Consider the following 14,404-nt stretch of genomic DNA (forward strand, 5'->3'; position numbering starts at 1 on the left):
ACTACAGTGCTGAAATTATCTGTGCCCTCACCATGGTTAGAGACATTGCAGAGTGGCTGATGACTGACAGGCCTGGTGGCCCCCCTGCACCAAACCAAGGGCAGATTTACCAGAACACCTCTAGCCAGAACAAATTACACATTTGGGCACAGCCAATGTAGTATTGCAGCCTCCCTGTGGGGGATTATAGTTCCTATGCTGCATATGGTCTGATTATATCCTAAAAACAGGCTGTACATGGAGTCTGCTCTGATGCAAAGGTTGGGAAGAGAGCTTCTGCTGAGGTTATGGAAATGAACTGGCTGTGCCTGTTCTGCCTGCATGGAGGGTGAGTGGGTCGAGGCGTTCTTTCCAGAGGAAAGGTCATGTCTTGCTGAGAGCTTGCTTGCACACAAGATGCATTTAAGGACTCTCTGCAAAGCTCTGTGTGTTGTTCTCTAGGCCCAGGAGAGGCACAGCATTACAGTCACACGTTGTGGCTTTATTCATGGCATTAATGTTAGGACAGTGACAGCAAAACTGGCTTGGGAAACACCTCAAGGCCACCAGGACAGGGGAAACACACAATATTTGGATTGGGACATTTTCAAATCCTTTTAAAGCCAGGTTCCTGGCTCTGTGCACACAAGAGATTTAGGAAGACTGTTTGGGGAAAAGGGAACTGAAAGGCTGAGAGCTGGCTCTCAGGGTAGGATGGCAGAAATGAGGCAGCTCTTTCTTAAACCATTCCAAGGTTGCTCTGTGCCTGGCACAGACTGGTGTATGAAATGGGGAAACTGTAACTGGTTTGTGCTATTCCTCCAGGCCTCTAGGCTGAGCAGATCTTGTTCAGAAAATGTTCTCATTGAAGGCAGTAATTATCTGGTAATTAAGGGATGCTGTTACACATGGTAGATTTCCAAAGATGGATTGTTCTGGATTAATGGAAGCTTGTATATGAAGAAGGTGAGCAAAATCTTGCAATAAAACTTCCATGCACTTTTTTCTATGTGCCTTCTATAACATAAAGCCAATGTTAAATGAAACTGTAAAGTGAAACTATCAGCTATTTGGCAGTGGTTCAGGCAAGAAATACTTTTCAAGACTAAATTATATTATAAACATGAAACATCTTTTCTGAGTGTCTGTGTTCAAGGAAAAACAATAGCTGTAAAGCTAATAGCAATTGCATAAGAGGCAAAACAGCATGTTCAGTGTGAGTAAACCTCAGAAGCTGATGTGTTAGATACAGGGGTTGAGGAGTGTCAATAAGAAATTAAGATCCATCAGGAAACTGCTTCTCCATCTGCAATTTTTCCAGGGCCCTCCTGGAATTTATTTTTTTTTCTTTTGCAGCAGCAATAGCAGAAGTACTTGCATAGATTAGTCTACAGACCAAGACATGTTAAGATCCAGGCTAGCAATTATTTTTGAACACAAAATGTAAATTTTCTTAAGGCAATGAGATGTTCAAAGACTGGCCTCAACCTGCCATTAGAGCATTTTTGGGTGGTTTCTAATTTTTACTTACTGCAGAAAGCAAGCACAATTTACATTAAGATTCCATATTATATTTCCTTTTCTGTCCTTCCTGGTAATTAGTGCATCCAATTAAATTTCCAATTTTTTTCTTTCTTTTTACCTTTTTTAATTTTTTTTTTTACTATTTTTAACTTTTTCTGCTCTGAAATATTGATGTGATTTCCAACAGCATTGGATCATTATTTTGACAAAATCTGTGTGCAGATATAAAGTACTGTTCCGAAGGTTCTGAAGGTCTGATATAAAGTCCTGAAGGTCTGAATCAGTGGAAAACTCTGTTCCAGTCCAAGGACTGAGATGAAATGTTTTCCCCAGGGCTTGAAGCCTCTCAGTGATGGGTCAGTTCTAGAGATGAGTCACTGGGGTTGAGCAAGGTCTGACCAAAGTACAGCCAAATCATGCTGCTGATGCAAAAGTGTGTGGTGAGTGATGACAATTTGGGTTAAGAAATGAAGAATGAACTATTTCCTAATCCAATTTTATTCCCAAAGAGCAACACTAAATATAAACCAGAAACTTTCTCAAGAGGTTTATTCTGCTGTTCCTATCCAAAATAAAGTAGATATGTTGCTACTGAATAAAACCTCTCCTCTTCCTACATCCTCCAGTGCAGTTTTAGTATCCCAGTCAATGAACTCCTTGTTCAGAAAATGTGTAATTTCTTCAGGGGTTCTTCACAGTTGTTTTGTTCCTTATCATCTGTGGAGCACAATCCTACTTCAAAGAGGTAAAAAGGTCCTCTGAAAGACAGTGGGGTGCATTCCTGCAGTTTCCCCTCTGTCATCATGCACAATTTATGAGGGCTTGGGTTTTCTACAGGCTGATGTGATGGAATATGGAATATGGAATATGGAATATGGAATATGGAATATGGAATATGGGCAGGTTTTCAGAGTACTCAGGAAAGTCAGTGCCCATGGCCCCCAGCCTCAGAGGCTCCTGTTTATAACCCACATTGACTGCACCAAATGGGGAAATGGGGAGAGAGGCAAAAGGTCTGAACTCTGCTCCTTACTGAACTCAAAACTCCATCAAAAGTCTAAAATCAAATTAAATGCACTTTCCTTCTATATTCAAATTGTTGTCCACTTGGAATGCAGTGGCAATGGATTGGTCTCCACTGAAAGCCTCCCTTTTATCCAAAGGTCTCATTAAAGGCCAAAATGCATTTCTCATAGATCAGAGCACTTGAAGGCAGATACTCCTCAAACAGTACTTACACACCACTGGTAGGAGCAGAGCTCAGAGGACTCCAGAAGAGCTTCCCTGACCATTCAGATGGGTGGAGAGAAGAGGGTGGGATGTGAATCTTAAAGAGGAGGGATATTTGAGTCACACTCAGCCGTCTGTCAGAGAAACAGCTTTCCCTGAAGATTTAGAGAGATGAATTAAATTCTCTGTATTCCTTACTTCATTTGAAGACTACTTCCTGATAGTCTATTTTGGCTTGAAGAGTGAACTTGTACAATTAATTCTGCTGCAATATTTTTGTTGTTCTATTTTCACTAGTGAAGCTTTAAAAATCTAGCCCTGCAATAAATAACAGCTCAGTAAGCTCTCAGCTCCCTGTCAGTGAATCTCTTTTAGTGCCATCTCATTCATTTCTCAGGCTCCAGTTTCTCATTGTGGCTTATTATTACATTTAACTGTTCTGAAAGATGATGGAGGTAATTGTACTGGTCCCTTACCTAACTACAGATTCTTTTCAATTTCTTAATAATAATGAAGTTGCCATGGATGCCTTATAATGCTTTTCTTCAGAAATAAACATTTAAGTAGAAGTACACACAAAATAATACTGGGCTGCCCTGTGGCAACAATTATAATTAAAATATAACTGTTTGATTATATAATTGAAATTTCATCCATTTGATTAGCTTGGATCCTTTCCATGGCCATACCCCTGTTTTTGAAGAACTCAGCCTTTGTAGACTGTGCTGCAGGAAATTTACTGCAGTCATAGGCTGAAAAATACCTGCCTGCTCCAACCCACAGGTAAAGAAAACACTTGAATGTAAGAAGAATTGAATAAAACCTGGTTTGTGTGTAATTAGATGGCTGCACAGCTGTGATAGAAATACAGGGCCAGGGCTTAAAATACCCCAAAAAGGTGAAGAGCAGAGCTTGGGTCTCTCCACTCCACTGATGAGCACCGATGCTCAGGGAGTTGTGTTCACTCTTGCTCATGGGTGGTTTTTACTCCTGTGTATATTTATCATCAATAGAGGTCTAGAGATAACCCTCAGAGTTCATTTTGTCCATTACTTTACCCAAATGGCAGAAAATATGGACTGCCTGGACTTCTTTCAGATCTGCCCCAAGAACACTGGTGTGGTGTAGTGTGGCATGGCATGGCATGGCATGGCATGGCATGGCATGGCATGGGCCGTCCCTGAAAGAGAGCCAGGGGAAAGCATCTGCTCTGTGCACTCCAGGGAGCTTTAGGGAATGCAGAAACACAAATTTGTTCCCTCTGGGAAGACTGAGGCCTTGCTGGCTAGTGGAGAGCTTTCCTACTGGAGCTCAAGTGGACTTTATGTTCCCCCTCAACAGCTGTGTGGTGAAAGCTTCTAGGGTTTAGATTTAGGGGCCTGAATATAACTCACCCCAAATCATCCCTGAGAGCAGCACCAAAGGGCAACTGGTGCTCTTTTACCACAGTACAAGTGAGCTCAGAAACTGTGAAAGGACACAGCATGTAGAGAGTCCTTGATTATTTAATTTACACAGTCTGCAATCAAATCAGACTTATCTGGTAGTAAAAACATAGAGCAGCTCTAAATATTGCTAGAAATGCACAGAAGGAATAAAAGAAATTTGACAGTATAATTACAGCTTCTCTTTATGATTCCATCAACATTATTTAAGTGCATATGAACCTGTGCTTTTACAAAAAAAAGCTTTATAAAAATCCCAAATTGTATTGAAATTTGGAAGAAAAAGAGAAGAAAAGTCAAATTCTACGTTTTGATCATTTTATAGTGAATACAGACAGTCTCATCATAGTGCACTGCATACAAAGCATGACAACTAAAGCATTGGTAAATGAAGTCTTCATTTAGTGCCAATCACGTAAACAGAAAAGTTGGAACTTAACAAATTAAGTAAAGAACTCTGGAACAAATTTCAATTCAGGTTGAAAGCTAATGAATTGAAATGTCAAGTCAATCATTTTAAAAAATTAGAATTCAATAGTTTAAAATAATTTAATCATTTTTATAATTATTTTGTGACAAGGAAGGAGCAAAGGGTCAAAACATAAAACTGCAAGCATATTTTGGCTAATGTGAATATTGGAATGAATGGTTTAGTTGCATTTCACCTGGAGTACATTAGTAACTTTCACAATGATTATTTTTCTTGCTTTCAAGGAAATTAAATAATCAACCAGTCAAGACAGTTCTAAAATAAGCAATTGACCCGTCACAGTATAGAAGGATTGATTATTCTATCGTCTTCATTTCACTTCACTAAATACACACCAGAGCAGAGGTGTCTAAAGGTTAGCTCAGATGTTTTGAGCCCAGCCTCAAGGCTGTGAGCACATTCAGCTCCCAGTGAACTTCATAAAAGTGAAGCAGAGCTGCTGAAGCACCAGCCCTCACTCACCTCCAGACAGTGGGCACTACGTGGCACAGCTGTGGGACAGGAAGAATGTGTCAGGAGCCCCCAGGTCCCTTGCTTTGGAAACACAAATATTCACAGCCTTGCTAGGAAGTACAGAAATGCCAAACTGCTGCAAGAGTCACTAGGTTGCTTATTTTGTGGTTACTATCTTGTAAATATGAGAGGTGATTAATGGAGGAATGAAAGGGTTGGCTGATCTTCAGTGCAGAGTATGGAAGGAAAACCACGTCAGCAGCCTGGGCAGCTCCCAGGTGCTGATGGCTTCCACTCACTAAGAGATGAAGCTCTATTTTTAGAGAGGACATCGATACCACTGCAAAACTTCTGGAAGTTTATCTGTGCTTTACCAAAAGCATGGGGTCAATATATTCTTGGTAGAAGAGAGGGTCAGCCACAGAGGGATGTGCTTGGTCTGTGCTCTGTGTGCAGAACATCCAGGGAATTCAGAGAGACCTCTGTGAGGGGTAGCTGAGCTTTTTGCTTTTTAGGGCTCTCTGTGTCCTCCAGTATTTAGAGAACAAACACTAGAGAACATCAAAACCATGCTTTGGTTTTGTTCTGAGTGGGTTTTTTTTAGGAAAAAGAAAATGAGATTGTTTCCTAAGTAATATGATTTCTGACTGCAGTGCTTAGTGCTGGTGGTGATGTGGGGTTTTGTTAATAGTGGACAGCAGAGAAAACAGCATGCTTGCTTCCTGGGTACTGTATGATATAATTAAGGATGTAACCACACAGAATAATTGTCTTTAAAGATGATTCGGCAAAGCCAGACTGGTAGCATCAGTACCCCAGCACAGGAAAGCAGAAATGACTACCTGCAATAGCAAATGAGATGAACAATCTGAGAAAGTCTATCAGATACCATTCCACGTGACATCCTCCACCCCAAGACAGTCTCCAGTATCACAGATGAAAATTGAATTCTACTGTACAAACCCACAGTGACCAATAGTCCCAGAACAGCTTGTATTTGTCTTGCTGTGGTCAGTTTTGGTAGTTTGTGTCTCCTCCACAAATGCTTGTGCTATGTGACAGCTTACAGACTGCACCTAGAAAAGACAGGAATTACAGATGGAGGGGAACTGTTAACCTTGCCCCCACAGGACTGCTCTCCACTTCATATTTTAATGCAATGTGCAGTTGGCCCATTCCAGATGATCTGATATGAATGTTACTGTCACTTTCCCTCTTAGTCAGAAGAGCTCATCAATGACAATGGGATAGATTATGTTGCTGCCAATGGCAGCAGCAAAAGGAGAAATGCCTGCTGAAAATCTGCACCACGACTCCATAGGTTCTTTTCAAGGAAAACGACTTAATTATAGGGCTAGAAAATTACCATGCAATAATTAATATGCTCGGTATTTACACTCAGGAAAGTGATTGTAAGGCATAAAATGCAGTATTAAATTGGAATTAGCTACACTTATTTCAGTTGCTAATATAGCACCCTCCACACCACCTCTTGTGTGACCTCTCCAACATCTGTTTGAAAAAATGAAACCAAATCAGCCCACAGTTTCTGCATGATCTAATTGTAAATCTCCAGTAACTTCTTGGGCTCTATCCAAAACAACATGAGCTTCAATTTTTTCCAGTTTTTCCTTATGCTGGGAAGTCAACCACCCATGTTATTACTGGGAAACATGACCCTATGTTATGTTCCCTAACTGAGGTCCTTGAGTCAATAATCCCAGCAGTGCCTCGGCGTTTTTAGAAGTCCTGTTCTCTTCTTTCAACATGCCTTACTCTCGACACACTGCCAAATGTTACAACAAGTTTTTTGGAGGTGCCAGAGTTATGATAATTAATGCTAAGAGAGTCGTAGAAAGGTTGTAAAAGCTCATACCTCAAAGTTTCAAACACTTTCCCACTCTTAGAGATTAAGATGAACCCATGGATGGGGGGGCAGGGGGAGGGGCTAATTTATTCTCTTTTTGCCAGAACTGAGATTTCTTATGCCTTTAGCCAAGGGATCTGGTTCTGGCTGCTATCAGAGACAGGAAACTGCTCTAGGTGGACTCTAGCTCTGATCTCATCTGGCAATTCAGATGCTGGGAAATAAAAAAAGGGTGAACAGGCTTGTTCTGACCCCAGCTCATGGTTTTTATTCACTGTAGCACAGAAATGGCCACAGCAGCTGCTTCCACAGAAGTAAGGGAAGGCTGTACCAGGTCACTCAGGTTTCCAACCCAAAACTTTCAGTTTCACTTCAAAGTGTGCAGACCAGTACTTCTGAATTCCCCTTTTAGCCACATGTTTTGCATGTTTAAAAGGCTTTGCTCAGAAGACAGTAACCAGAAGTAATTCCATGAGAAAACAAACCCTGACTGCATTTTGCACAAGTCAAGATCCTGTACCCCTTTTCCTCACCTGTAGCTGTGATGCTCTTTCTCTAAAGCCCCTGGGGTCTGCCAGCACAGGGGTTTGAGAAATATTCTCTCACCGGGACTTTGCTGCCTTCAGAAATGGGCTTTACATTTCATGTTTGTGTTTACCTTTTGTACCTGCTTTGCCCTTCATCAAGCCCCAGAGCAGGTCCTGGTGATGATGCTGCCCTTCTCAGGGAGAAAGTGCCCAACATGTTGTACCAGCCTTGGGCAGCATCAATGTGCACTCCATCATAGGCTGAGGGGGGTTAATGTCTTTGGAAGACTTTCATTTTATTACAGGGTGAGTTCCAACAGTTTTTCAGCATTGAGAAAGAGGTTGTGACCCTCTGACAAAATTTTGGCTGCAAAATGAAATTTCCTCTCCGTGCAGGAAACCACTGGAGAGAATATTTCTATAATACTTCCATTCAAATAAATCCAGGTATTCCAGTAATTGTATGGTCTCCAGTAAAAATATCAAATAAACCTGTCAGAGGCTTTTCTCCCAGATGCTCAGATACAGTCTCCTTTCACTGTATAGCAGAACTGCAATGCCAAGAGCCATCCAAGGGTATGCTCCTGTGGTTCAGGCTCCATGGCTTGTCCTGGAAGGAGACAATGGTTTCACTATGCTCCAGGGGCTGCTCCTCAGCCCTGCTCCTGCCTGCCCACTAAACAAGGTCAGAGCAACTCTCTCTGCTAATATCTTGGGTAACACAGCCTCTGGGAGAGTGCAGTTTGAACGTGAAGCAATCAAAGCTCATCACTATATAATTTATTAACTTGCTCTGTAAGGCAAAACCAGCGCGGCATAGAAAAGGTGTGCTCTGGAAGGAACATACAGCAGCCACAACACTGTAACTGTCTAATAAAATGTTTGTGCTGTTGGAAAGGTTTGCTGCAGAGGAAGATAAAAGACAAAGATCAATAAAATGTAAAACCCTTTACTGGGAAGCCTTCTGTCTTAAGAGGAGACAGGTCTGCTTAGCCAGGGTGCGGAGGGCACGTGTTCTCGTGGCTGCCTTTGTACTGAGCCTCAGATCTGGCTGCCTTTGCTCCCTTCAGCTCCACAAAATCTTGTCTTCACCCATGCCAAGGTCTTCCAGTGTCACACCCTGATAGAGCTCTCTTTGATAGAGAAACATTTAACTGACTCTTGGTCATTTACTTCAATTTGCCTCCACAGCAGACCTCTCCACTCACCACCCAAATGCAGAAGGGCATTTTCAGCCTTTTACATGCAGCTCACAGCCTCAGCACAGCACCACAGTCTCAAGCCCCCCAAACATTTTAAACAAACTACAGATGAAACACTAACACAAGTAGTAAATCTCCAAGACAGCTCAGTGATAGCATGTGCTGCTTTAGCTATGACATACAGTAGCTTAAAAAATTAGAATTAGTTACAAATAGTAGATTTCTCACACTGCCAGACTGTATCATTTATCTTACATAATTTACTATATCATTTTCTCTTATAAGCAGCTCAGAAGCCAAGACTCGGTTAAAAACAAAACAAAACAAAACCCAGAAATGGATTTAATATTTAAGTGTTCCCTGGGGACCAAACTCATTCCTGATAGAAGAGAATGAGTTTGACCCACTCTGGGCAGTTCCCATCAGCTTTAATAAACTTTCCTCAGGGCTGGGCTCCACCCAATCTGTTTTTCAGCTCCTCTCTGGATGACATCCTGTTAAAATTAGAGTACCTTGACCTCCACTGGCAAGAGACAAAAGCCCAGTGTATTTTTCTTACTAATTGGCATAGCCATAATGACTTTAATTTCAATGCACGGACTTTGGAAATATGAATTGATGGGTAGTAAAGTTCATTGATTAGCACTTGTGTACAGGAACCTTTCCTCCTGGTACAGGTTTTGCACATAATCACTCAGTGGTAACCAGCACTTACTTATCAAAGAGAAATGCAGAAACATGTGGCTGAACACCTACGTGCAGGAAACATTTATCCAACCACATACTTGAGCATTAATTTTACATACAGGAAGAGGGATTCCCCTTTTGATGGTGATAGTTCCTGTAACAAAGAGATGGAATGGTCGGAACAGTTTATACTATTTATTATTATGAAATGGGCAGGAGAAATTGAGTGACCTTCTGGGTTAATAAGAATTTTGAGCAATGGTTTCATTGAGATATAATTCAGTGTTCTGGAGGCATAAGTCTTACACCTTAATTAATAATATAAAGATATTTTAAAATAACATTTTAGGAGTATTAAATCTATTATCACAATAAGACACTTCAGTGTGTGAACCAGTGTGAATTAATTCACACCTAGTTGTATGGATGGCTCTTAGCCCTTTGGCCCCATACTTGACAATATGTTAGGCTTGAATTAATGCACTGTAATTCACAGCTTGTCATGTCTTTCTGCTGAAGCATATCCCTGAAGTGGCTTCACCAATATATAGGCTGGCTTCACACTTCCCCATAGAAGAATGGCTTCAGCTCCTCCCAGTCACAGCTACTCCCCAAAGCTGTGACCCCTGAGACAGGCGTCACACGTCCCACTGCCACCAGCTGCCATCCCCATTCACAGAGCTGCTGCTCCTGCCTCAGCAGCCTCGTGCTCAGGAGCAGGGCTTCCTGCAAAAAAACAACAGATTACATTCAGCTTCCCTGCTTCCAACATGGACAGGCTGCTTGGAAAACTACAGACTCGCTGAGACTGTACCTGGAGTGGGGCTCTGGAATGTATTGCATCAGCACAGGTCTGGCAAATCTGAGGGCTCACAGACAGGGCAGAAAAAGATTTCTCCTCCATTCTTGCTGAACAGAAATAATTCTGAATAAACCAGCCAAGACAGACAGTGACTCATCCACTGCAGGAATTGCTTAAGAGAACTTCATTTTACTGTGTGGGAAACTACTGCCCCTCTAATATTGCTACAGACTGCAGCATCTTGATTTATCCTCATTCTAGAAGCCCAAGTGCTACTTTTTGCATCCACCTGAATGGTGGCCTCATATAACCTGCTTAGTTTTTTGCTTATTCATTTGTTTGGTCAACTGGCTGCTTGTGTTTCAGATGCTGTTGATTCCATTTGACATTCCCAATTTAGAGCTTTATATGGAAATACCAGAGTTGCTCCTGCACGCCAAAAGAGTAGAAAAGGCTCCAGTTTTGTAGTAAGTCCTCAGAAAAACAGCTGAGGCAGTGAAGTTTGAGAAGGGAAAAAAAAAAAAAAGAGAGAGAAAGAAAACATGTAAAAGCAAAGAGCTTGATAGGTGTGGTGATAAATCTGAATAAATAAATGAGAGTTGCTGCAAGACACGGAGGTAGCAGTTTTGCTGAGCTATGTTGGAAGAAAGCCCTGATTGTGTGCCAAAGCAAGAGAGCAGCTGTGAAATGCTGGGTGTGGGTACTCAGCAGTAATCTAGTTTAACCCTGTACATAATGATATAATGCAGTGTCCAGTGCTAAAGCTCACTAAGTAGGTGCCACACAGGCGTAAAATATGCATAACCTGTTTCTTCCCTTCTGCAGTAATCCACATGAAGCCAGTATTCATTATTCTGTCCGTCTCAGGAACCATGGGAAAGACAAGACTGAAGTCTTGGTGTGGTCAGATCCTCTCTCCACACCAGGTCACAGGGCTGTGTTCTTTCCTGCTGCTCTCCTCAATATTTCCATCTCATCTCACTAACAGAGTGAAGATATCTAGAAAGTTGTAAAATACAACCACAACAACAGAGTTTATTGAGTTGCAAATTCTTCAGAAATACGCATTTTACCAGGAAAAGAAAATGAATCACTGTGGAACTATTCAAATATAAGGGCATTCCCAAGGTTTTCACTTGTTGTTGTTGTTAAAATCTGTTTTCAAAAGTTCATCTCTGAAATAATTTATCGGCACCTTAATATAGATGGTTTTATTTTTCCTCAGCTGCCATTGATGTCACCTGTTCAGAGAAAGACCTATTTTGTTAACAAAATTAAGTACATATTTAGAAAGATGGTATCAGGTATTTTGCTTTGAAAATGTTGTCAACATTGTTTGTGTTTCAAGGCACACCTCTGCTAATGCAGCATGCATATACAAAAGCTGGTAAGTGACTATATACATCATGTCTGAATATATATACAAGTTCAATATTTCTATTTACAGGGTAAAGTAATGGAGTCGGTCTGATCTGAGAGAGCTTCTGCATGTAATTTCAGGGAATCTATGTTTAATTTAATAGGTCATGTATCTGTCTCAAGTGGGGATTACAGTATCTGGTTTAAAGTGATCTACAGTATCAGGCTTATTATGTAGCTTTTATTTTTAGCAAGGAATGGATTTAACAGTTGACAGTCCTACTTAAGTATGAAATACATCAAATTTACAACCCAGGCCAGGCTGCTGGCTACATTACACACACCAGCTTACAAACAACCTTGGGACTTCCACTCGCTGGGTTGTTAGGGGCAGTGGGAAGTGGCAGGCTGGAGGCATAAAACCATCATGATCCTGCAGCAACCTGGGCTGATCTATGGAGCAGTATTGTTGGGGAGGTTGTAAAGCCGATTGGAGGACGGGTTGATCACTGCACTGGGAAAAGTTATGGAGCAAAACAGGGCAGAGGGAATCCAGAGTGAAAAATAGTTCATGCTTGAATGCCTTGAAAAAGTGTATCGTGCATTCTGCTTTATGCCTGCTACAGCCGGAGCTGGGCTGCAGTGAAGGAGAGGAAAACAAACAAGCAATAAAGAAATAGCATGGGCATAAGACTTCTGAGGGCTGAAGGGGAACATAAAAACGGTTGTGAGGCACATCAGGGCAGAGTGAGAGTTTTCATATGATACTGTTCTCAGTTGCAATGTTTAAATGATTTGGATACAGCAAGAGATCAAAAGATTATAATATTTCCTGTGATGACTGGCCACTCCCTGGATCTCTCCTTGTCTGTACCTGTCTATTCTTCATTACATTTATCAACGCAGCTGGTTTCCAGCTAGAAACCAGTGGCAGGAAGCTGAGTGCTGGTACAGTTTTAGCATAATGAGATGACTTTCATTTTGCTTGTGTAATAAGAGTGGCAAAACAGAGGTAGGTCATAAAGTGCTCATCTGTATTCTAATTAACTCAACTTTTGCTTCTGGCCAGGTCTGAAGGTTTTGTTGGCACAGGAATGAATCCTCTCAGGTGCAGAGAGAGAGGAGTGCAATATCTAGTCATCATAATTGTACCAGTGAAAGCTGCTATATAAACAGAATTATTCTGCTAAAATTGCACTTCTTCTAGGAAGCTTATCCTATTCTACTTCTGCAAGTGGCTTCACTGGAGTGATATGAAACTTTCCTTGTGTGGCCTGGCCACATGAGCCACGTGGCAGGACAGAGCAACTCTAGCTTGCCTGTATGAGCAAAAGGTTTCTATAGGTGACATCACTTTGGTCACTAAGATAAAGTTTAGGATTTTTTCCCCCTTTATTTTAACTCATTTCTTTCTAGCTGAAAAATCAATATCTCATAATGATAAATAGAGCTATAAAATTTCTAATAAATCAATTTTCAAGTGCAAGTTCCGTTCCTGAAAATGACACTGTAACAGTCATCACACAGTTTCATGTCTAGCACTGAACAAATATTCTTCATTTGCAATTAAAATTCAGCTTTTCTAGTTGCCAGCTGTAGCAGCTCTCTACCCAGCCCAGCCAGGGTCAACCTTGTTCACACATCCTTTCCAGCCACCAAGTAGCATTCTGCCCCACCTTAAATGGATTCTGCTCTGAAATAGTGAGAATGGATGGAACATGATTTCAGCTTCCACATCAGTTTTGTACAAAAGGGAGTAAACCTGGTTCAAGTGCTTCATTTCTTTGGCTTGTAAGATTTATTCACTTCCATATTTACTCAGGCCCACTCTATCCTTGGCACTGACTCTCTGGGCTACCACAGACAAGGTGGCCTGACTGTTTCCATGGGGTGGTCATTTTGGCAGGGTCAGTAATGGGAACAACTGAAACCTGTCTTTAGCCTTCTTCGTGTGCTCTCTGAAAGGATACAGCCCTAAACTGAATTCCAGTTTCCCGTATGGGTGACAGGAGGACACTGCCAAGCAGATGATGTCCAGGAAAGTTTAATTGGCTCCCCACAGGTCCTATACTTCCAATAACACTTTTGTAATAAATCCAAATGTCACTTGTTAAATAACCCAAGACCTTTCTTGTAATCACACAGGATTACATTAGAACATTAAATCAGACATAATTGGACTGTCCCATTTAGACATAATTTTAAGGTAAAAATAAAAAAAATAATCAGACAGTGGTGTATTATATGTAATGAGAAATTTATTGCAGTTCCAAAAATATCTTCACTGAAAGTGTAAAAGAATTTATGGGCTAATTTTTTTTCTGAATATAAAAAGAACTGACTAGAGTGTTTTAATCTGCAGCCACTGAAGTAAGCACTCTTTCTGACACAAAGGGTTTGCTTTTACTAACAGCAATTAGATCTTTAGTCACCTGTAGAAGATAACATTCAAATGTTCTGTTCTTCACTCATCTTAACTCTTTAACTTACACTTTCTACTTGTTCTTGAAATAGCATCAACATTACAGAATCACAGAATCATAGAATGGCCTGGGTTGGAAAAGACGTTTTGAGATCTTTTAGTCCAACCTATGACCTAACCTAACACCTGCTCATCAAATAACCCTGGCCCTGAGTGCCATGTCCAATCATTTTTGAACATGCCCAGGGACAGTGACTCCATCACTTCCCTGAGCAGACGATTCATTGGCTTGGATATTTTGACATATAATCAACCTCACAACTGATTTCTCAAATGAAGGGCTTAGAATTAAACTGGAGCCTGTTGAACTAAGATGTATAAAAATATTAATTTCTTTTCTGTGAAGTTGATTGTTAT

This window comes from Molothrus ater, chromosome 14, assembly GCF_012460135.2.
Source record: "Molothrus ater isolate BHLD 08-10-18 breed brown headed cowbird chromosome 14, BPBGC_Mater_1.1, whole genome shotgun sequence".
Taxonomy (NCBI): domain Eukaryota; kingdom Metazoa; phylum Chordata; class Aves; order Passeriformes; family Icteridae; genus Molothrus; species Molothrus ater.